At 38.5% G+C, this 24,888-nt stretch overlaps 1 protein-coding gene across 5 annotated transcripts in view; it reads right to left on the bottom strand.

Moving 5' to 3' along the window:
* Positions 1-24,311, bottom strand: part of OTUD7A (OTU deubiquitinase 7A) — a 138,094-nt gene extending 113,783 nt beyond the window's left edge. For 3 of the 5 annotated variants that reach the window (XM_080395575.1, XM_080395577.1, XM_080395576.1), the window contains exon 1: positions 23,980-24,310. The gene's annotated coding sequence lies outside the window, so the exon portion shown is untranslated. Of the gene's footprint in view, positions 1-23,979 lie in introns of all 5 variants that reach the window. The other 2 variants (XM_080395578.1, XM_080395580.1) reach the window with 1 other exon arrangement.
* Between the last annotated feature and the right edge of the window lie 577 nt (positions 24,312-24,888).

Raw genomic sequence — 24,888 nt, 5'->3', positions numbered from 1 at the left:
CAATTATTAGCAAATAACAAGAACAAATAAGAATTTCAATCACCAAAGACACTGACACTGTATATACACCTGAGGGGGAGTCCCTATTACAGCCAGCCTGACTTCAGTCCAAAACACTAGGCTGCAACACTAGGCTGCAGCTATCAGCTATACTTCACAGTATCGCCCTTGCGGGGGTGGGGGGAGAAGGAGTAACTACCAAAAGCAATTGTCGCAGCTTCAGCTAGAAACACTTTGGTTTATCCCACTAATTTTTTCAAGAACTTTCTGGCTGAAAAGAATGAGAAGCTCAAGAATGCTAGCAAACAAAACAAAAAGGACAAGAACAGTTAGAGAGGAAAGAAAACCGTACCGTTCTGGGTACCAACAAAACGAAAGGCACAGCAGCTTATACCTCTTTCGCAGAGATCGTCTTCCTTACGGAATGATTTTGATGAGGCAAATAACTGCTACTCTAAGGGATACCACAGACACTCTAGAAGCGATGAGGTTCTTTGGAAGTAGGCAACCTTTTAGTAGACTGAGCAGACAGGATTTTTTCAGTATCTTAATAACACTAAAATATTTAGTGTATCCTACTATATGTGACAGAATTAGTGTTTCTCTAACAGTGGACCAGGCTGTCTAGGAAAGCTGCGAAGTCAACTGTTACTAAGCCTGGAGGGAAACTTATGTTTCAGTATTCCAAATTAAGTGTAATGATCACAGCTCATGGAAGGGATTATTTAAATTATTTTCCTTTAAATGGTAATTGGACCATGTGAGAAATACTCCGCAAATATAAATATGTTCATGATCACAAGGAAAACCAGCTCTGATAAAACTTGCATAAATAACAAGGTCCCTCTCCCCAGTACAGAACAAGTGGATCGTACACTGAGAAGGCAATGTACATGTAGACACAGGATGGTGGGAACGGAATTAACAGGGACTCTTCTAGCTACTCAAATACCTAATTTGATCCTGTGTTCAAAACCTTGGAAATCTACAGCATTAGCTATTTAACCCCTCAGCAGAAGCCTTTTTTCCCTGAAATTCGGGAAGCAAATATGTCAAAAGCTGTCTGGACTTTGATATTCCACAAAATAACACCATGCTACAGCAATGTTCTTTGCCATGTTCTAATTTTTTGTGCTTTTTCATGTAGAGAGATATTAGCTGCCAAAGTACGTTTCAAGCTGGAAGATGAGAGAGCACCTAAAACTAATACTACAATAGCTAGAGAAACAAACAAAGTTACTGCCTTGGTGAGCCAGTAATTCATACAGAATTAGTCAACTATATTGCCAGAGGTGTAAATATTACTGGAAGATAAGCTGGCAAACCAAGTTACCAACATACAGTCCCAAAAGCCTCTTGGCCTTTGTTCAATCAAACAAATGGAGAAGACAGATAATCCTTCTAAGATACAGAAATCAAAAAACCCTGAGAAGTGGAGAAGAAAATGTCAGATTACATGAAAGTTACAAGAAAGCATTACCATTTATAGAAAATTCTCCATCCAATTCCTGGAAAGAGAAACTAATAGGAAAAAAATTCCCAAAACACACAGCTACTAAATCAATTTAATGAAATAAATTAATAGCTACTGCAGTAATACAAATATTTCATTAGGTACTAAGTTGCTATGTTCCTTTTCCTGCTGAAAGATCACATTTTAAAGTCTCCAAAGCTCAGTATTTTGGGGTTTGTATGAAGTACATTTTTCACTGACCACAGCTATAGCTCAGCTTTTGGAGGGAGGCAATCACAAGCACAGATCCAGCAATGGAAAGCAGTATGTGTTTTTTCCAACAGCAGCTCTGGAGCAAAAGCAAACCCTATTGTCAGAGAGCAGGAGCTTTCTGTGGGAGCAGGATCTCTCTCTGCCCTCTCTTCAGCAACAGCAATTTCTAGAGTACTGCACCAATAGTTATTTGCTTCAGAACCTGAAAAAAACAGCTTAGCTCAATCAAAAACACATTCTCAGACACCCACAGCAAAACCACCCCCAAACACTGTAGGCAAAATGTGTATGTGTACCAGGAAAAAATAAAATAATAACTTCTGACATATGAGCAATCTTTTTAGCAAAATAAGTCTATTATCATTTAATATTAAATTTGTACACCATCTCTACCTACCCAATTACATAAGATTTCTGTATAAAGAGTGGGGAGAATTTATTGGACTTCTAGTCTCAAACTCCCAGCCTAAACTGTCACATTCATTCTTGTTTGGATAATAAAATTAATTTTAAATTACCTGAATGACATACCAAGCAAGAATTTCTTTTCAAAACCTACAAAAGGTTTTGAAACCTGTAGAAGAGAGATAGTAAAGTATTTGATCATACATTTACACTTAGAGATTTGAAGTATCTCTTTTTCCCACTGTTACGAATCCATTTTACTACTATTTTTGTATGGCATCCTTTCAGAAAGCTGCAGTACAAAATAGCATAGTTGGGTTTGCATTTTGTGTTGCTTTGAGAGATTTTTCACTTACTTATCTGTTGAACTCAATTACCACTTTAGTCCACAGCATTTGTAACTCTGAGCCTTAACTATCAGATTTCATTCTCTACTACATGGAACCTCCTATATCAAAGCAGACTTTTTCAGAAAGATATCTCACCAAACTCAACAGCTCTTCCTAAAGTAAAAAAACACCAAACAATTAAAAAACCTTACATGAAATTCCTTCAGATTGTAGAATTTGGTCCATTGAAAAAAAACTATTCAAACCTAGTCTTAATGTATCCACCCAAAATATAAAAGTTTATAAGAAATATACACCATAAAATTTTGTTAATCTTGTCCTAAACAACTTTCTATAGAATCTGTTTATTCCTTTATCTGGACTACCACCCAAATTGGCTATTCCATCTGCCATCTAACAGCTGCAGCCATTCATGGTATTTCTGATTAGACAGAAGAACATATTCCTCAGATAAAGTTATATCCAATCATGTAAGTCAAACTCCTTTGGACTTTCTAATATGTAGACAAGTGAAATATTTTTGCCAAAAAGAAAATACATATCAGAACTATGATAAAATAAAAACAGCATGAGAGACAGCAAGCTAGAACTTCTAACAACTCTACTCCTTCTCATACACTGGAAGAAATTAAAATTATACCAGTGATTAGAAAAAAAAAAAAAAGCTTTCATTCCTCGTGAACTGCAAGCATGTTCTTGACCGTCTTGGATCTTTATGGATTCAGGAAACACATAGTGATTGCGTTCATCAGAATATGTCCACAGGCCTGTAGTGATTTCTTCACTTACGCTTTTTCCTGATACAAGACTGCTGCTTCATTTTGGGGGCCTTGCCCAAGAGAAGGCTCATGAAACATCACATGCTTCTGTCTCTGTATTTCATGCCTTAATGACTATGGACAGTTGTACAGCTTTTGTTATGTACAATAAAAAAAAAAAAAAAAAAAGGCTGTATTAGTAACAGAAATATTTCTAAGACAACTGGGACTCCTGAGCTTGTCTATGGCCTTGGGGAGATGGGGAATGACAGGTTTTGCTGACATTTTCTCATGGATAGCATTGAAACAGAAATGGTTTATAAAATGTGTATTACTTTCTTCACAGCACTGGAAAATAACACTACCCTTTTCACAAATTACACATAAAAATAAAAGAGCCCTTCATGATAGCTGCTTTCCGCAAAGCTCATATAAATGGTTTCTAGCTGTCACTGTCTGGCCCAAAGCTTAATTCCACTGAGCTGCTGAGAATAAAGGATAGTGATTAAAGGAATACAGTGCCACTTCAAACACTATTTTTGTGGTATACTAGGAACAATATCATAGATTAGTATCCCTAATGTATTTTGGAATTCCAGTATGTGACTGCAGCATACCCCAACCCAGAAATCTGGCTGGTAGACTGTAGTGTGTATTTGTCTATATAGTTGAAGACTACTAGTTTCATATAAAGCTGCATTGATCTGATTTTAATACCTTCCACCACAGAATGTGCTGGATCTGATTTGCAATGCTGAATTGCAGTAACAGGTTGAATATGCAGTTGTGTTGAACTATCAGGTAAAATTGAGTATATCAAAGACTATTTTCCCTTCCAAAACACAAGGATCTCTGTCTGTCAGTCTGTCCTCTGGATAAATGTAGTAACTCCCTCTTCTTTGATGAGGTTTTCTTAATTATGAAACCTAAAACATTCACTACATGCTATAACTTTTTCTTTACAATCCAGGTAATGATGGGAACACACAAGTTAACTCCCAAACAAACCTAAGGAGCAACCTTTCTCTGCATAATTTCAAAATTATGGAAAACGTCTGCAATAACATATGTAATATTATATTTTTAATTTTTATTAACCATGTTCTTTTTGATACAACAATCTTCCCATCTCTACTTGTATCGGACATCACTCAAGCTTTTACCTCAAATTCCCTTCAGTAACATCCAGCTTGATGTACAGCTAATAAACTGCCCCATCTAAAGAGATTTATCAGTTCAATTTTACAGCTTGGTTGATTTTTTTAAGACTTTAAAGGCTTTTATGCAGTGCCCCTCAGACCCAGTTGCAACACTTTGACCAATTTCCTTCCAAGACTGGGCAACAGTCATCCCACAATAAATCTGCTAAGTCATTACTTTGATTTCATAAACAAGTTCCAAAAAAGAACATTTCACTTGGGAGAGTAACTTTTAAAATTAAAATAACAAAAGGAAAAAGATTGTTTTAGTTTGCCTGAACTAAAAGGAAGGATTCCAGTGGATTTTCAGTTATACTCAAAATGTGCCATTCATGTTTTCCCTTTCTCATTTCCCCCACGAGCTTTATCTATTAATTTGGTTTATAACTGACATTTTTGGGACACCCACAGTAAGCTTCACCTGCAGCAGCCACTTGTAAATGTCTGGTTGTAAGGGAGGAAACTCTCTGCATTCCACATCTGATTCAGATTTTGCTTTTAATAACAGGAACTGCAACATACATACTTTCTGAAGAAAAGTGAGTGAAAAATTAATAAAGGAATTTGAGAACATCTCAAGACAGAGAGAAGTGCTATTAATTTCAGTGGAAGGGAGAGGCTCAGAGAGATGACAGTAATACAAGCAGGGACACGGTGAAGCTCTTGGGTTCCAGTCCAAATCTTTCAAACCAAATGCTCTAAATGAGAGTCCAATCTCTAAATTTAGGTGTCTAAAATTAAAACGGCCTGCCTAAGGGGTCAACCATCTGTATCTTCCAGTTAATTTAAGAGGCAGCATACTTACTCAGTTGTGTGAAAAAAGAAATCACCAAGTGTTTACATATAGGACTCATATCCTAAGTTTAAGGGCACAAGTTTAATATACAATAATTTTCTGGACTCCACACATCAATTTTCCCCAAAGTTAGAAATTTTGCCTCAGACACAGGGGGCTCCTTGCTCATAGTATTCTCAATAGCAAAAACCTTCTTCCAGAAATAACAGGGCATGCTTATTCAGCCTAATCAAGTTAGAGTCTTCATTTACATTGGGCTGTAATACAACCGATTAAACGTGTATTAAGCAGCTGTTCAGTTCTTGTAAGTTGGGCAATTATCCCCTATACACTCCCTTATTCCCCAGTTAAGTGATCTATCAAGGGAAGAATAAGGTATAATGCAGAATCTGAGTGTTAATCCTCCAAATATTCAGTAAACTACAGTTGAGAATGATTGGAAGTTGTACAACTCAGCTCCTAGAAGATGCAAAGACAGATTAACAGGATGTGGGCATTAAAACATCCAGTTCCAAAGGGCTGAAAACTATTTAAAAGCATTTGATTTTAAATAAGCTTTTTTTTTTTTTTTTACGCTGCTCTCTTCAGTCTGTTGAGAAATTTTTAATAGAACCACAAAATAGAAAGATTTTCTAGCCTTTCCTGAACAAGAAATAAACAGCCTCAGAGACATATTAGAAAGATGACGCCCATGATTAGGCAAGAAATGTACTGGGGACTTCATTTCTATCCCAGCTCTGCTACACACATCAAAACACAATCCATTGGCTCACTGTGTGTTTTACCTGCTTTTGGAACACGTGAAGCATTACACACCCTGGCTACAGCACCTGACTCTTTAGCTCAAGCTGAGGAGAGATGTGCTGTTAGTATTCCATGTCTGCACTTCAGCACCTGACGTATCACTCAAGATGGTAATTAACATAATATCATTTTACAAATATTCTTTATGAGGCATGAAACACTTTAATAATAAGAGATCTTAGACAATAAGCCAATAACCACATAGCCACTCAGCAGGAACTTCATTCCCCTTCCAGTGCCAGGTTTGCTACAAGAAATGTCATGCTGTCTTGGATATGACATTCACTGTCCTGTGGAAACAGAGACTATCTGTGACAGTTCAATCACGTCTTGCAGCTGTGAGGTTACTTTCATCCCAGGTGATATATATGAATAAAATAATGATGTGGGGGTTTTTTGGTCAATTGCCAATCTTGCTGCTAATGATCTTTATATTAAACAGCATATTTCCCTATTCGAAAGAATGCCAAATTCACCTTTGTAAGAAGGTTCTGTAACTTCAGCAGCTTTCCTGCTTATCAAGAAATTTCTTCTCCCCACCAGGAAATAAACCTCAAGGGCGAAAAGGAAAAAAGAAAAAAAAAAAAAAAAGGCACTTGACTGCACTCTGCTTGTATTAGGCAAAGGCCCTTCCTCATCACCTTATGAAAAACCAAGTAGTTTTACAATGGATATAGCAAGATGTAGGTTAGTTTCTTTGCCTTTCCAGGATGACAGAAAGAAGCTTTTATTAAAAATGTAAAATTATGGGGCTTGATTTTCATCAAGCATTTTGTTTACTGCACTAAATTATACAAAACATCTAGAAAGCATTCAACTTACCATTTAGTAAGTAGCTACCAGAAATATATCCTCTCATTTTATCTGAAGTAGTCATCTACACAAGCTACTACTCTATCCCACAACTTTCAGATTTCCTGTGATTGAACAGCAAATCAATAAAACATTTTGGTACAGCTGTAACTTGCAACAGATGCTGACTATTTCTTTACTTCTAAGATTATACATGAATCCTAAGCAAAAAATCATTGGTACCACAACATTTAGATGCTTTACCACAACCAAGATCAACTATGTACAATAGCTGCTAAACCCACATTTGGCTAACAGTAATGAGACTGTTTATTTGAAACAACGAATAGCCCACATGTTGTTTGGCTGGCTGGTAATCCACACTGAGAGCATCTCACATGAAAAATGGCTTGAGATTCTGGGGAGAAACTGGAACTCATACCAATACATTGCAGTAGTTCTATATAAGCATATTATGCTTTTGTGGGGAAGAAAACCCAAACAATGACAAAAGAACCCCACCACCCAAAAATGAAACACCAATGGTGCAAGATTAGAACAAACCCAAACAAATTCAAAGAAAACCCACAGTGAAGAGCATTAAAAAAGCCGTACATCGTTCACTCCCTAAAAATCTCATTGCCTCCAAAATCTTCTCCCTTGGGAAGTCAGCAGGGCCAGAACTTCACTATACGCTATATACCCACTGCACTCCCTGCTGCGAGCTTAGGAGAGACAGTTGAAAAAGAAAGGAAGGGCCTGTGGAAAAAGCTTATGCTAAACACCAGTAACATCAGGCCATCCTGTTCTAGATGTACATGCACACACAGAGGCGTTTACATGTGCATATAAATACACAAATATGTATATATATTTATTCTATCCTAACAGTGTACAAACTCCTGTGTGGCAAACATCCTTCTCTGTCACAAATACAGAGCAGGCTTATCATCTAGAATGTGTGTTTTATCTTTGTATAAAGGGTGATATTTCACTTCTCCAAGGGTTCCTGACCCCTTTTCTCTAATTGATTAAATTAAAAATAAAAAAATATTAGGACATCTCTTTTGGTTCTGCCATGGAAGTAGATCATACTGCCTGAGAAGTACTTTGTGAATTCTCCTTCCAAATCGAACAGATGAGGTGCTTTTAATCATCTCTGTGGTAAGCACACGTTTTGCAACTATTCCTTCGGTTTCAGTCAGCAGCACAGTTCTTGGAGCTGCCTGAAATGTTCTCAATAAAATTTGATACTCAGCAGCAGAAAGGATGCTAAACTAAGAGAAGAAACAATCAGACTGCATATTATTTTCTCTCGGGAACACTGGATGTGCAGATAAATGACTGATTCAAATAAAACAGCAGAATGAAAAGCTGCAGAAACAGTGCAAGGAAAGAGCAAGAGATTAGTATCTGCTCCTTGAATGGCTTATGACATGATAAAATGAAGAAGTTTGTTCATCTCTGAAGCTGTTCTTCATATTCCAAATGTCTTCTCTACATAAGCTGAAATGCAGAAATAATAACCAGAGAAAAGTCCTGTGTTGCTTCTACAATGCAATCCGAGAAAGTCCGTTAATATTTACTTCAAATATACAAGTGTTTTAATCATGGAAACTTTTGGAACGCTAACAGTGAGATGCACAAACAATGCTTTTGGAACTTGAACCCCCCAAAATACTTTCTGTTTCTGAGGTAAATCACCGCCAGGCATGACATAACAGCCAGCTAAGAGTGCTGACTCTGAAAAGTGAGGGTAAACCTGACCGTTCCCCAGTCCAGCAAAGGGACATGCTCACATTAACCATGTAGGAAGCACCAAAGAAAAGGCCATCAACAAAGTTAGATGAGAAGTTGAAAAGAAATAATCAAAATTCACAACCTTCTTGCTACTATCAGGCCATCTTCCTTTTTTAAAATTTTACCTGTATGTTTCTACCCATATAGTCAATAGGGGAGCCTTTTGCATGCCTGAAGGACTGTAAAGCTACTTGAAATTCGTCACGTGAAGTACTGCAGCATGTCAAGTTCTTACATTATTTAAGACTCAAATAGAGTAAACCCTGAAATTGTCATGTGAGATCTAAACTGACAGCCACATGCTGTCCCTCTGTTTTAACACCAGTCCCTGTTTGGATTCCTTCCCTACCAAGTAATCTTAGAAATTCAGTTCCTGTAATAAAGATGCAAAAGCTAGATATTCATGTTGGTCAAGATCAAAGACTATGACAAGGTGAATGTAGGTTTTCCTAATGGCACCAAATATAGTTTTTGGCCTAGGTACGTTAGTTGCTGTCATAGTGAAACAAATAGCTTCAATTGCAAACATTAACAGGCAGCAGATAATTGGGCATATAGGTGCATCCCTGGGTGACTATCTGAAGCTGAATTCTGAACTCTCAAGCAAATGACTGGTACATGCTCACTGTAATCTGTACAGGCTGCTTGTAAACTTTGGTAACACCTGGACTAACAGAAGGATCACATTCTGAATCCTCCCATTAACACAGAGCCAGAACATGCAATTAAAAGGCTGCTCACACATTGTGGTTTTGCATACTATTTCAACTGGGGGACAATACAAGTTTAGGTGCCAAAAATAAGGGCTCCCAGAAAGAAGTGTTAGTCTCAGAAAGAAAAGGGGGCCAGGAAAGAAGGCAGCAAAGACTGGGGAAGCGAGGGAAAACCCTAGAGATCAGAGATGCATGGAGACAAACACCAGGGGATGATGCCCTGGGACCCTGGCCAGTGACGTCCAAGACTGGCAGCTACAAGGAGATGCACAGCACAAACCAGCACAACTTTGCACCCAACCTCCTGAACCAGCAGTGATCTCCCAGCTGGGAAGGGAAGTCAAGACCTAGTGAATATAGTGCTGGCAGCAGAGCAGGTGAGGAAGTATGCAAAATGAATCAAGTGTGATAAAAGCTTAAATCTTGTTGGTTCTTAAATAAACCCCAGTATGTAGCTACACTACATACTGGTTTTAGTTCTAACTCACCTTTGAGAGCTTAATACTCAGTTTCCTGTTAGTTCTCCTCAGCATGCTGTGGCCTGCCTTATGAAAAGTACTACCTAGTTACAAAAGTTTAAGTACATTTTATTCACTGTTTACAAAACAACAACGTTAAAAGTAGTCAAACTCCCCAAAACCAGAAAAAATTTACCCAATTCAACCTTATAACTGCAGGTCTCAAGCTGAAGTTTTGCATTGCAATCACAAAAGCATTTTGGTAGAAAATGGAAAACAAATTCTTTCAAAAGAAAATTCCATACTGCTAGTTGCTGCTACCTTCTAGAAAAATACAGCCTACCAAATTAAAAAATGAAACAGTGATCTAAAATTGAGGTTCACAATTAATAATAAAATTATGAATCCATGGAAGGGTATAAAAAATTACATTTTATTTCACAATTTCCATTTCATATATCATGAAAGGAAGCAGGCAGAAGTATAAAAGCTTGGGGGAAAAAAAGAGCATCTGGGTCTTCTGGGAGTTCATTTTATGCTGTGATTGGTGAAAAGCCTCTCTAAAAAGGTTATAAATGCTATATTAATTTCATTAGGAAAGCTCCCATGGCATATTAAATTAGTTTCTGGCACTGTTATTGCATGTTTTCAGATACACAAAATCTTAGAAGGTAATTTCATTAACAGTAAAGATCTGAGAAAAGCAACTAAAATATTTTAAACAGATTGGTGACAATTCAGCTTGGAAGCATGAATGTTTATTAATATACTATCATTCTCTTCTGATTAACAACACACTGACACACGAGCTAGCAGGCTCTGCTACTGAAATTACATTATCCTTCAGGCTTCTGTATTTGCAGAGACTGCATGAACATCTCGCAAAAGATTAATGACCTACTCCTTTATTTAAGGCAGATACTCATCTTCAGTGATCACATATAAACTCTGAAGCTGAGCATGAAATTTAACAACTGTCTTAGCTTACAACCTTAAGAAACAAGACTATTTTCTCCAGACATTTGCTACACCGGGCACTGTCGGTAATTCTGGACACATAAAATACTTTAAGGCCAGTTTGTACAACAGCATTAGCAGCTTTTCCATCCTGGCCTTGGTTCTGTAACCTGACTTCCACATGCAGGCCTCTGACGCTACCTACGGTCTCAGTAGAAGCTGATGGGAACTTTTTATCATAGGATACATACCTAAACCACAAATAAATAGAAAGCAAATAAACTAAACTATGTAGGTACTTATAAATCTCACACTCTATGATCACTTTTACAAATAGAGTATGCATATTTCGTATGGTTTAGGTCATGATAATTCTAAAACCTGCATATACTTACTGGTTAATTGAGACAGCCTAAGCTTAGCTATCGTATAAAAGCAATTTTTTTTTCTCTTACTCATGTTTTAACCCCATGCTTTCATTCAACTTCACTCTTAGTCATAAGAAAGGGGACACAAAAGAGCTTCTTTAAACCACAAAGGTACAACCTGTATGACCAAAGCTGCTACTTTTTATGTATTCAAGATATTCATCTAATGAATTAAAAGTCTGTAAGTCAGGAGTGTCTTTCTGAAAAGGATGTCTCAGTTCAACTAGACCTGTACTTTTTAAGCATAAACTACAGCACCAAGTTCTACAGCTTGCATGACATCAGGAGATCAGACCATAAAACCTCATAAATGTCCCACTGAACTCAAATGAGTCACAGCCTAGGCATCTCTCCATCACAACACTAAATCCCCACTGCAGTCAGCAACAGATGCAAAGTCTCTGAAGAATATACCCATTAGTACATGGAAACGACATTCTGGAATTTAAAAAAAAAAAAAAAAAAAAAAAGGATAACTTTTAAGCCCTACTCCCCTGAACACTAAAGCAAATTTTACTAGCCTTAGTGTATTTGCTGATTCTTCAGGCAGTTTCATCTGAAAATTTTCTTGAGAAGTACTGAAAACAAGTTTTTTAGAAAATTTCTTTCGTAACTGATCAGTGTAAACCCTATGACTGGCAAGCATGGGGTTCATAACACAACATACATTTACAGCAGTACAACAATACATTCAGATGCACAGCTGTGAGATGAAGTGTAACCTGTTGCCAATCAAGTGCTTTTGTTATTTTCAGGAAAATAAATAATCTGAAATTACTTTTATCTAGAGTCAAAACCAGAAGCAAACTTAAACAAGATAGGTGTTACTAAACCAAAATACTTTTAAACCCAAAAGGGTGGGAACATATGGAAAAGAAAGGCACTCAATATTTCCAAGTACGCTGGATTCTTAGACAAGCATGGATGAAAACATGGCATGAATAGTAATTTCCTCTCAATAGATACTCTTCTGCACAAAATTAAGAGAAGGGATGCCACAGTATCACATAGGATCAACTAGTTCTTTCAGATAAGGAACCTGTTCAACTGAGTAGTACTCACAAATTTTGATTACTCTTACTGAAGTGCATTAATTATTGAATTACACGGTGCTTATTTTAGATTAAACATTCAGTTTGTCATGGCCATGTTTCCTTCTGTTCCAAGCCTCCAAAGTTCTTGCAAAATGTCCTACTTTGTTTTCACAGAAAAATAACATAGGTACTCTCATCCAAGTCAGTAATGAAAATATTAACTAATGCCAGATTAGGATATTTTGGGATTTCTGCAGAACGCCAATTGATTTTTCAAGGCTAGTAAAGACATATAGAACCATACCCAGAAAAAAAGCTGAAAGTGCATGTGAGCTCTCAAAAAAAAAGTGCTTGCTTTTTAGGCTACCTTCTGAGCTGACATGAAATACTATTTTCCAACTTACGAATTCTCTTTAAAAAGATTGTTTACGAACAGCAATGTTTGCCTGAATGCCCTAAAAATTGACAAGCATTTTCTCACATATTCAATTCCTATTGTTACAGCAAAAATCAGTAGAAGGAATGCCTAGCAGAGACATGACAGTATGAAATGTATTTGCCATAGTTTAGGAAAGACTGTACACCTGCAGGTTCAGTTTTAAATATATACATCTAAGGGCTAGGAAACTATTCATTTTTACAAATTACAGAAGAACTGAGAAAACACAAGGGTTTGGGGCCAATACATAGCTCCACTTTTTCAGGTATAGAATCAATGTTTTCAGCTGGGGTTTTACAGCTTGACTATTAATGAAATTACAACATTATCTGGCAGATTAATCATCAGGACAAGAATAAACTTTTAAAAAATACTTCATATGACCTAGAAGCCTAAATCCCATTATAAGAAGTTATGTGATCTCTTAAGAACCTGTAGTCTGCTTTTGGAGTGAGTCAAAGAGCTTTGGAAACGTAGAACAACTCACTCCGCATAGGCTACTGATACTACACAGTAATTCACTTTAGTCTCTCCGTCTCAAAAAAAGTAAAATCATCTCAACTATTAACCCACAAAACTTACATGTTCTGTTGCAAAACACTACTCAAAAGATCTACCAAGCCACTGAACCTCAGAGCCACACTCTACTTTCTGTCACATTTGGTCAACTTTATCGAATCCTGTGACATTTACATACATAGGAAGATGTATTGCAGAAGAACACATTATTTGTTTGTGAACTACTAGTAATGGATTCAAAGGAATTGTGCTTATTCTTAACTATGTTTCCTGTAATAGCGTGAAACCTTGCTACTAACTTTTTCTGTAAATACAACAAACTCTCTTGTCTTGTTTAACATGCATTATATGCAGTGACCCAATTTAACAGTGCAAGGCTTGAAGAAAAGAAGAGCTGTTAGATCTACAGATACATAACATCACTACATTCCAGCCAAACAAACAGTGGGAACATGCAGAAGCAACACAGAAGGAACACTCCATATTATTAGCAGCTTTCTCCATCCAGGTATTTTATTAAATGGGTGATAAGCTTTTAACCTTACCTGGCTGCTCAGGAATTTATATAAATGCCAATTCTAAAAAAGGCAACTTTTCTGGCAAACTGCTGTAGGATTAGCTACTTCCCAACTTAGAGATAACTGTACAAGGTTTAAAATATCCTACTGGTTTTTTGATAAATAGTTTTGCTGTTTCTCAGTAACTCATTCTTCTAGAACACTTGCCTGTAAAAGTTCAGCTATGTTTTCACGAATCTTTTCCTTTTCTTTTAAAACCAATGGTAGTCCCTTATAACTATATACATATGTTTAGTTTTATATATACAGCTACTGTATTTCATTTGCTTTGTAAATTAAGGTAGAAGATCAAATAAAAGTTGCATTTTCCTTAAACATCTGTACAGAAAGTTAAGTACTGCTCTGGAGTTTTTACATTCATAACACTGGCAAGCCCCATTCTTACTGCTGCATTTAAAGAAAAAAATTAAACTGATTGTGTGTACTGCTCTATCTCAAATTATACAATTATAATTAACACTACATTAAATTCTCATGGTATGGTGATAAAAACAAATAAAATAACCACAAGCTACACTTATTAGATATTTTTTCATCTAGATGTCAGGATTTTACTGCACAGCATTGAATCACATATAAAATTACCTCCTCTTAAGACCATGAAATATACTGTACAATTGTGGGAGGGCACAGGTTTCCTGGAAATCTATCCCCCCCCCCCCAACATAATGTATTTTCCATAGCCATATCCAAGAAAGATATGGCTTGCAGATAAAACATCACCAAAAAATCACAACTATATGGCAAACTATTTTGTACAGTTGCTTCTTGCCCCACTTTAAAAGTAAATATACTGACATGGCATCATTTCAAGCAGCACAAAATAGATTCTTTTTTCCCATAAATATCAGTCATGAGAAGCGTTTTAAAACATCTCACACAATCTGATGCTCTCCAACAGCAAAAGATTTTGTTTTCCAGGTGTGAACAGAGTAACAGTAAAAGCTAAATCCACTTGTTGGCCATTCACTGTTTTAGCATTTCAGCTTAAAATATATTTTATTGCCACAACTATTCCCTCTGAGGTCATCTTCTGCCAAAGAGACTCAGAACTCTACAACTCAAAGGCTATTTTCCGGAATTATTTTACTAGGAAAGAAGTGTTGTTTCAGTGGTTTGGGGGACGTGAATTGTTGGGGTTTGTATTTTTAAAGCTCCATACCTTTTTTTCTCCAGTTTCCAAAGGGCTGTGGCAGCATGACTCTCAGGGGATTTATTACAGACAGAATAATTTTCTCCTCCATTGGTAAGTCTCAGATTTGCAGAAGAAAAATGGTTCACAGAAAACATATGTATACATATGTTGTTATAACTTCTCTAAGATAACAATTGGGATAAAACCAGTCATAGGGTTATTTCTACACACAATGGCACACAGAGTAAAATTACGTGCTCTTCTAACCTTTTCCTCACAAAAATAAAGCATCTTTTCATTAAGGTGAAGTTGATTACAAAATCCAAAGAAAGGTATTTCATATTTTTCTTTGATAGCTATAAACATACATTTAACAAGAAGCAATTGACTTCAGAGATATCTTCTCTCATGAGAACATATCCCTCTATTTATACTGGATAGGAAAATATTTTATATTTAATATAAGAGACACATGGAATGAAAGCTAACAACTGAATAGCTCTTGAAGGAACCATTTCTCCCATTTTTATGTAAAGCATATTTTAGGAGACAAAACTGGAGGAAGGAAAATGATAATGGCTCTGTTTCTCAAACTTTGTATCAATGTCAGTCAAGAGATTATCAGCTAGATGCAACCATCTCATCAACTCCAGGTACTTACAACTGAGTTGCTCAGGCATGAATATTCATCTCCGGTAGTAGAAAAAGGCAATGATTTATATTTCCATGTTAATTGAGGTCTGCACTTCACTAGTGCAACATTTTGTGCGCATAACAGCTTATCTCAAGCACCTAATCTGCATTAGCGCTAAAGGAGAGCAGCCAAGCTCAACTTGATGCACATTCACCAGGTTTTCCAGTATGGCTACATATTGCTTATCTGCTGAAATCAGCATATCATCTTTTTGTGGTCAAGAGCACTACCAGGCCTGCAGATAAGCAATACATCTTATCAGTAAGGTGCATGTGCCAGTAAACCAGCACCTTCAAGGCTTGCTTTAAAGAAGATCCCCCCCTGTGAAATAAGTAGTGAATAGTTTGTAGCATGTGTTCAGAGTCACAAAGCAAACCAGTTCAAACAGACTCGGACCCCATTGCAAAACTGTTGTTACTTCTCCCAGTCACAAGTCCCGAGAATCAGTTTCCAACCTACTAGCCTCTGTTTGACCCATCCCCTTTTGCCAATTACAAGGGTTCTCCCTTTGTAGAATAAAGGGACTGAGAAAAGTATATGGGACAGATTAAGTGATAGAAAATGGGTATCTCCTGTTACAAGGATGACACAACATAATTATTATTACTGTTACAAACAGCACAGCTCTAGATTTTATGGTGCTACTTTTTGTTCTACACGTGCTTTTCTCTCATCACTGTCAGAAGAAATTTTGAACAATGCAGAATGATAAAAATAAACTGTGTTGCCCAGGAGACATTACAGACCTCTACATGGGGCTTCTTCAAGAGAACTTTTGTTATTAGAGGAGGAGAAAAAACTGTGTAACCTTCACAGAACATGCTTTTTCATAGCCTTTAGTTTCCTCCTATGCTTGCCAAGAATAGGCAACTTTTTATTAATCCTGATTAAATTCTGCTTTGACCATTTACAGTCTGCCTATGCACTAATGAATATCTATCTTTTTATTTCCTGCACAAAACTGTTACACAGTCCTTATCTATTAGGCATCCTCAGTTTGGAATGTTGGAGCAGGGAGATACAAGTATGATTACAAACAGAGAAGAATATGAGAGAAAAAGAAAATCAGTAAAGCACTTCTGGGTACCTCCCAGAAAAGGAAGATTATTTATATGAGTGCAAACAACTTTTCCTAGCTTATCTGAAACTCTGCCTCCAAGTATTTAGCAATGAACAGAACAGAGGAACTCTTCCGTAACAGAAACATGCAAGAAAACCTCAGTTATAAACAGGCAGATGTCAGCTCTGTATATCTAAGTTCCTAAAATACTGCATTCATACAAAGAAGCCTGAAGGAACAAACTGTCTATTCCTAAGAAACACTTAGCTTCTGCAGGACCTGTCATTCCAAGTGTTCCTCATCCACTAAGTCATCCCCAGCTACATGGCTCATAAGTTCATTCCTTCAAGCAGGCCTTTCAACACAGAAAAGACATTGTATAAAGCCCAATATTAGAATATCTGATCTCCCCCACTGCCTCCTGGGATATCAAAACTATACATGATAAGAAGCTGTGAGAATAACTCACAGGACCTCAGATCCTTCTGGTAAGCTGTCATCCAGACCTGGAGCTTCCCCTAAATGACTTGGCATTGACATGCCCTCACATGGTTTTGATTCAAGTCTTGCTTTTATGATTATTGAAATACCAAACATGAAACACACACTGAGAAAAAATGAAATTTATATAAAGCATCTCAGCTGCAGTGAATTTTGTTTTAAATTCCAAATTTTCAGGTTAACCTCACAATCTCTGAATTTAATCATCAGCTTGTAAATGTTCAGTACTCACTGAATCCCAGTACTCACAGTTAAGGAAAAGGTTACAGCTTTTCTGTGGCAATTTCTTAACAGACAGTATCAACTTACCAAACTGCAGACATTGTATCAACCTGACTTTGTTCAGTATTATCCTCGTGGCCTTCTCTGAGAGACCGCTACAATATATGCTACTTCTGTTAATTTGTGCTGAAAGGAAGTTTCTCTGCAGCTCTTACTCAATTGTACTTGCAGAAATGATGAACACATGACACTCCCCGAATCTTTCCCACATACAAACTTTATCTATGGGTTGTATATTCTGTCATTATTTCTGTTGGAATTACATAAATCTGCCTTCCCTTCATACTCTACCTTTCCTTTAATTCACCTGTACTCTTCCAGAGGCAAAGATGTAAAGAGTTACTTAGAGAGACATGGGAAGTGATTTCATTGCTTCACGCTTAATTATAGTTTGCTAAATCAATGCTTTCTTTACACTAAAATAATCCTTTCCCATTAGCACAATGTTATTTAAAACACCTGTATGTCCTCCTTTTCTCTGCAATTGACAATGTAACAGCTCAAAGACTTAGAACAGAAGCTACTGGGATATTAAATATTCTCAGGTGAGAGGCAGGCAGGTTTCTGGTAAGGGACGGTGGATCTGAGGCTAAGCATTCCTGACATACCCATCTGCAACACTTCGGTCTGGGTTCCGTTCTCAGATAAGTATGCTATTCTGATTAGAGCAAGTGTGCTGTCCTACTTGTATCTAAGTGTAGAGTTTGATAGCCTGTATTTACTTCTACTGTTTGCTGCTTAGTACAGACTGAATCTAAGTAATGAACTCAAGTTCACCACCATCAAGAATCTGTCCTTTACACTGATCTCAGTGCTAACAGGGAAAACTATTTAACACAGGATAAAAGCTCCTTTACAGTATCTTGGAAACACTGAAGGCCATATAGGTGTTTGCACAGAAATTTACTGATTGCGTACCTACACAGATATATCTGGGATCACTCCCTCCATGTCCTTGCTTAGCAATTTCCAATAGGCTGGAAGTACCTGATAGAGTCACTTACCAGTAATAGAGAAATGACTCATTTCAAACAAGAGACTGAGCAACCCAACTCAGGGACTGTTTCTCACACTTTGTTTCTTGTTGCAGTAGATCTCAAAAGAGACAGAAAAAGTTAAACAAGTAAAGATATTACCTGTTACACGATCTTCTCTGGCATTCTTGTATTCACAACTTGCATAACTTGAGACAGACAAAACCCTTTACAATGTCAAGCTCCTAAATTAAAGTTCTGTCAGTACAGGGCTTTGAGTGTTGATGTAGACACTGCCCATGGGACACAGCCACAGCAATTCTTTGCTGGAAGAAAGTTGTAGTAACTGCACTATTTAGAAAGTAATTACAGTAGAAGAAGGTAAAGTGACAACAATAAGGATCAATGCTGTAAGAAAGGTGTCTACTCCAATGCCCTTGTTCTTGAGACTAAAAGTAGTCTGCAGAATGACTAATTGTCAGTCACTCCAGAATTTAATGTTTCAACAGTACCGATAAAATAACCTTAGCGTGGTCTGCTGTGTAATGCAGAGCAAAGGAATTTGTTCAGTAATTTTTTCACTAATATAATATCAGCAGAGTTCCATTCTTGCTAAGGTGTTAAAACATAAAAGACAGAAAAAAAATTTCACTCAGATTTCTTAATAGGCAATGATTATTTTACCAGTTTCTATGGTACTATCACCATGGCAGCTAGCCATTTTAATCCCAGGCATTAGAACACATTTCTGATAAAATCAGAGCAATAGCTTAGAAATAAATTACATGTCCTGGTCATACGCATCAGTAGCAACTTTGTAAATTTCCATATAACAAGAGGTCACTAACAGCATCAACAGACATCAGGATTAGAAACGTGATATTTCAAGCATCTAATTAAAGAACAGGTTCTCGGTGTTCCTTACTCTAATTCTGAAAACAATAGCAGAAATATAACCATTGTGATAAAAACAAGAACCAAAATTCTTTCACAGCTTGCTTGGTTTCTACATGGGTTTTGTCTCTTCTTTGATTAACTAGTTAATGCATATGATTACTCAGCAGATTCTAAGAGAATGTGCAAGTGAAATAAAATCCACTATAGAGCACTGAGTATCTGCAAAACACTGACAGATTAAAAATAGCTACTTTACCCTTGCATTAAAAAAATAATACTTTGTTCTCTGTACAGGTTAAACAGTATTGAAGCATCACATACCAGACTGAAATTGTGATCAGAGAGCATATCTCTGTGTTCTGACCGATGAAATTTTCAACATACATTGTGAAAAATACTAATTTTACTAAATGTATCATGAAGTATTTGCAAATATGTTCATCTTGAAAAAAACTGGAAGTCTTCACAAATACTTTCAGCAATAGCAATCCTCCACTTCCTCTATAAATTACATAAGAAATAACATTTTCAAACTATCTTAGAAAAAATTCATACTCTTGTCCTGGGATTTATGATTTTTTTTTCCAAATTAAACTGTACTTGAAAAGGCTGAGAGACTCTAAAATATTAAATTAATTTATAAATCCTTTTAATAAAAGCTAATAAGCAAGTTCAACAATTTCTTTATTTCAAGCCTAAAGCTTTGCCCAGGGTCCATCCAAAAGATATTAAAGAAGTACAGATAATGTCAATGATATTCTGCAGTAAAACATTACAGCAAAGCACTATGACTAAAACCCATTGCTATAACTGTTCCTAAAATAGACAGCATTGACCTCAAATAGAAGAGCAAAAATCTGAAGTAAACTGAGAATAAGACCTGAGATACATCACAATTAGATTTGTCTCTTCAAACTACTTAAAATCAGAAATACTCATCACAGAAGCAGTTATGCTAGAACAATTTAAAAATGGAACCGTAAGTCAAGTCTTCCATATCTTCAGTATCTCCATGCTTGTAAGATATACAATTTTTCCTCCCTTGGGTCAGTAAGAGCTAAACAAAAAGCTAGAAAATATTTGATGGTGAAATAGTTGTACTGTTACATTTACATGCATATAATAATTAAACTGCCTTTAAAATAAAACCAATTAATTACCATTCAAGGATTTGAGGACAGTTCTGCCATCTTATCTAGGGATACTTGACTTCCTCAGTTTTGTGTCATACTTTTTCTTAGGAAAACAACAATAAAGAAATACAGAAAGATACAACGTAACATCTATGCAACATTTGTATCACACTTTAACTGGTCAACATCTACTCCTCTTAAGACTACACTGCTGAATTTTCAGACCATCTAAGTAGCCAGGTTAATCTCCCAGGTTTTTTTCATTAGGGCAACACTGATTAATTTGTCCAAAGCTCTACGCTTTGGTCTAAATAGCTATGAATGCATTTGCATGGCTGTACAGTGCTTATTGATGGTAGATTACAAAATCTTCAACAACAACAAAAAAAAGCTTTTTCTACTTCTTTCAGACCTCAATTCAGTAACGGTTGCACTTGATATTTTAAGCGCTTGCCATCTCCTTAATTAAAAATGTACATTTAATTTTTGCTTTATTTAAGTCCCAAGATATTTTATGAAATTCAAGTCAAAAGATTTAGATTTCACAATGTTTTGGGGAATGCACAATGTATTAAACAGAAGGAGACTTCATTAAACACTAAGAGCTAAGGTCTAGACTATATGGTGACAAATATTCTGCTAGTTTCCTTAGTCCTTTCCCTCTTTCAACTCCAACTTTCTCTCCATCAATATATAACTACACGAGAATGTCTTGTCAACGTTTTTCTATCAAGACTATAGAAGTTACTGTGTCTAAAGGCAATAAAGAGCAAAATAGCAATATGTGACAACAAGATTAAAAACACATTTTATATATATATACATATATATATATATTATTTTATGTCTATGAAGTAAATCAGGGGTCCTCAAACTATGGCCCGCAGGCCGGATACGGCCCCCCAAGGTCCTCAATCTAGCCCCTGGTATTTACAGAACCACCACCACCACCCCCCGCTGGGAGTTGGGGGGGGAAACCAAGCAGCTGGCCCCCTGTTTAAAAATTTTGAGGACCCTTGAAGTAAATAAACAAATTAATAAAATACCATTTTTCCCCAAATAACACAGATACAATACCAAGGAACTCATACAAGATGAAGTGACATGAAAACATCACAGTGATTAGATTTAAAACATATGGTTTTAAACTAAAATTAGATGTTCTACATATAGTACTTCGGCTAATTAAAACATAGATTCCCTAATTTTTGAGTAAGTAACATGAAGGGCAACTATGGCAATAATTAGCACAACAGTTGCGTTGGTAAGATCTGACTCAATGTTCATACGCCTGCCTGTATACAGGTCTACAGAATTCCTGACCTGGAGTCCCACTCGCTGAAAGTCTTTTCAGTCCCTGGCCTTTTTGCTGAGTCTGCCAACACAACTTAAGGAAGATGTTCCAGGGGCAATGAAAGATGCAGAGGTAGGCTTACTACAAAAGGACTAAGTACATTCCCACTTGCTCATTCCATAGTCACTTGGAGTCTTATAACCATTCAGCCATTACCATCCTTATCTGAGTTTGTATTGGTAAACCAGGACCAACACTTTCTAGATCCCCCTTGAAAAAAAAACAACAAAAAACCAACAAAAAACCCCCACCAAACCCCCACTTTTTTAAACTGATATATTTTTGTGCTATATATAGCAAATTATTAGTCTGTTAGACCTGATTCCTACTCAGCCTCATATTCCTTAACAGTTATTCTATTCTACATGAAATGAGCTGTCCTGAAGATGACTGAGCTTCTTGTAAACTGCAAACATAAAATCATAATGTCACAAAAGAGCAAGATTCACAAAAACGTCCTTTCCGTTCCATGTCATACCATTATTTCTGCTGTATAGGCATACATAGCCCACACTGGTTCTATACTCCACAATATTACAGCTTTATCAAAAGCATACAGGCTTGTAACAGAAAGTTTCACAGAGCAAGCAGGCATTGAATATTCAGCTTTAATCTAGATTCAAATGGGGAAACTCTAGCTTGCCCCTTATATGAGCAGCACACTCACACCTGGGCAAAGTCTGGCCTTCATCCATAGAAGGGATGCCATTTAGTCAATTCACACCAGCAGCAGGAAACAGAGCCTCAACAGCTATCACACTCATATTTTAATAACAGATTATAAATAAAAACCCAACACTTTTCCTACCAACAGCACTTTCAATACCTGAAGCTTAATATACTTTGCTTTAAATCTGTGCCATAGCAACCTTTTTTAAAGTCAATGTCATCTGTAAGGACTGAGTTAAAATAAAATGTGGGCCAAATTTATCAGACATTAGTTTCTTTTGGATGTGGAGCTTAGAACACTGATTGTGTGTCATCCTAGATGTGATTCGAGTTGTATACGTTGCATCCAGCAACATATTTTAAACCAGTTCATTGCAAAATACTTGCCCTGATCATCAGTTTCAAGTATTTCTCCGAGATGCTGAAGGTCAAATGAAAAGCGTGGAAGATTTCTTCCTGTTCACATTAAATTTATATTGTATGCTAGAAAATGTAGCACTGTTCAGGCCTAGAAAGTGAAGCCTTAAGAGTTTGTTAAAATATGACAGGTTATATGGTCAATTTAAAGGCACACCTAAGGGACAACAGACGAGACCATTCCCTCTTGCCGTGTGGAGCGATGTATGCCCATGCAGCCGTCAGTATCACTGTGTGTGCGCGATACTGACCAGTGATGAGGAACTGACCGTGACAGAACTATGGCAAAAGTAGTCAACAATTTATTCTTTTATTTTCAGCAGTGGCTCACAAGGGGCTCTGCATCTTTGTGTCAGATAGATACCTACCAAGCCTCCAAAAGGAGCTTAGAACAGACATATTCCTACAACCTCCAGGATAAGTGTAGGGGTAGCGAGCTTTTTAGATTTAGATTATATAAGGTTGTGTACCTCACTGCATTATGTTTTATATGCACGTTTTATCTCACTGCACTATATTGTACCATGTGAACTCCAAACGATCGTTATTCACAAAGATCCTACCAAACTCCCTTTCATAGCTCTTTCAAAGAGAGAAGAAATATCATATGCACGTCTAATATTTATTGGAATGAGGTCAATCCCCAGATGTCCTGACAGGCTGCAAGAACGAGGGAAGGAGATACCACCTGCCCAAATCGGCCTCCTGCCCGAGGAGCAGCGGGCCACCCGGCCAGGGAACAGGCTCCTTTCACAGGATAAAGCGGCGAACGCAGGAGCGAAGCTAGGGCGAGAGTCTGCAATGCAGAAGCGCTTCCCGGAGCTCATCAATGAGCCGGGGGAGCCGGGGCGGCGGCAGAACCGGCAAACCTGCCCGCATCCCCACACAACAATCCGAGGCACGGGGCGGGGGGTGCTTCCAAACGCCCGGCTTCGCCCTCACCGGCGGCGGGCGCGGGCTGTGCCCTCCGCCTGCCCGCAGCCCCGCAGCGCGGGCACGGCCGGGCGGCCGGGCCCACCTGTGCCACCTGCCGCGGGCCGCCGCACCGGGCTGCCCCTGCGCGCTGCCGGCCTGCCGAGGGGAGGAGGAGAGAGAAGCAGCTCTTACCTGCTGCCGCCGCTCCTCCCGCGAGCCCTTACTAACCGAGCTCCATCTTCCTCCAGCCGGGGAGGGGGAGGAAGGGGGGGGAGTCAACCCAGCGCCGCCGTCCCCCCCCAGCTGCTGCTTTCCGTCACCGCTGTCCCCCCGCCCGCGCTGCCCGGCGGAGCGGCCGCCTCTCGCCCGCCCTGCAGACGGCACCGGGAGACGGAAAGCGAGACCCACCTCCCGCCGCCGCCTCCTTCCCATGAAGTCACCGGCCGCAGGGCCCTCCCCCCGGCTGCCCGCAGCGGCCCAGGGAGCCGCGCTCCGCCCCGCGCCGCGCCCGCCCCCGCGGCAGCGGCCCCGCCGCCCGCCCGCCCGCCCCGCCGGACCCCCCGCCGCGCCGGCCGCCACGGCCCCGCCGGAGAAGGCGACGGGATCAGCCGGCGGCACCGCGCAGCCCGAGCTGGGGGGCGGCAGCCGCCCCGCCAGAGGAGCGCGCCCCACCGCAGGGTGGCCCCGCGGGAGCGGGGGTCGGACAGGGCTGCTGCCGCCGGCATCCAGCCGCGCTCTGGAAATGCCCGGCCCTCCCTTCGCCCTCTGCGCGGAGGGGGTGTCATTAAGCTGCTGCTTTTCACGTGCCTTCTGCTTTTATACCTCATATCATTTGCTCAAGGGATGACAGACAGCAAAGTTTCCTTCAGCCTGCAGCAACTTCGCAGATAACCCGCTCCCTGCTACTCCAGTCCACACGCAGGTGGCTTCCACCTCACCCAGTTAAAAGTACCTCCCTCACGCCCAACTAGTCTCTCATTTCCATTCTTACAGCAACACTAGAGTTGAAAAGGAAACGGATCAAGGAATACACCTCTAGAACGGAACATTCCCTTTTCTAGTTACAATGACAAAAATAGAAACATGCAAGACCAAGAGCTG

This window comes from Falco punctatus (assembly GCF_963210335.1).
Source record: "Falco punctatus genome assembly, chromosome: 7".
NCBI classification, from domain to species: Eukaryota; Metazoa; Chordata; class Aves; order Falconiformes; family Falconidae; genus Falco; species Falco punctatus.
The sequence above is the reverse complement of the archived record's forward strand: the minus strand, read 5'-3'. Positions and strand labels throughout refer to the sequence as shown.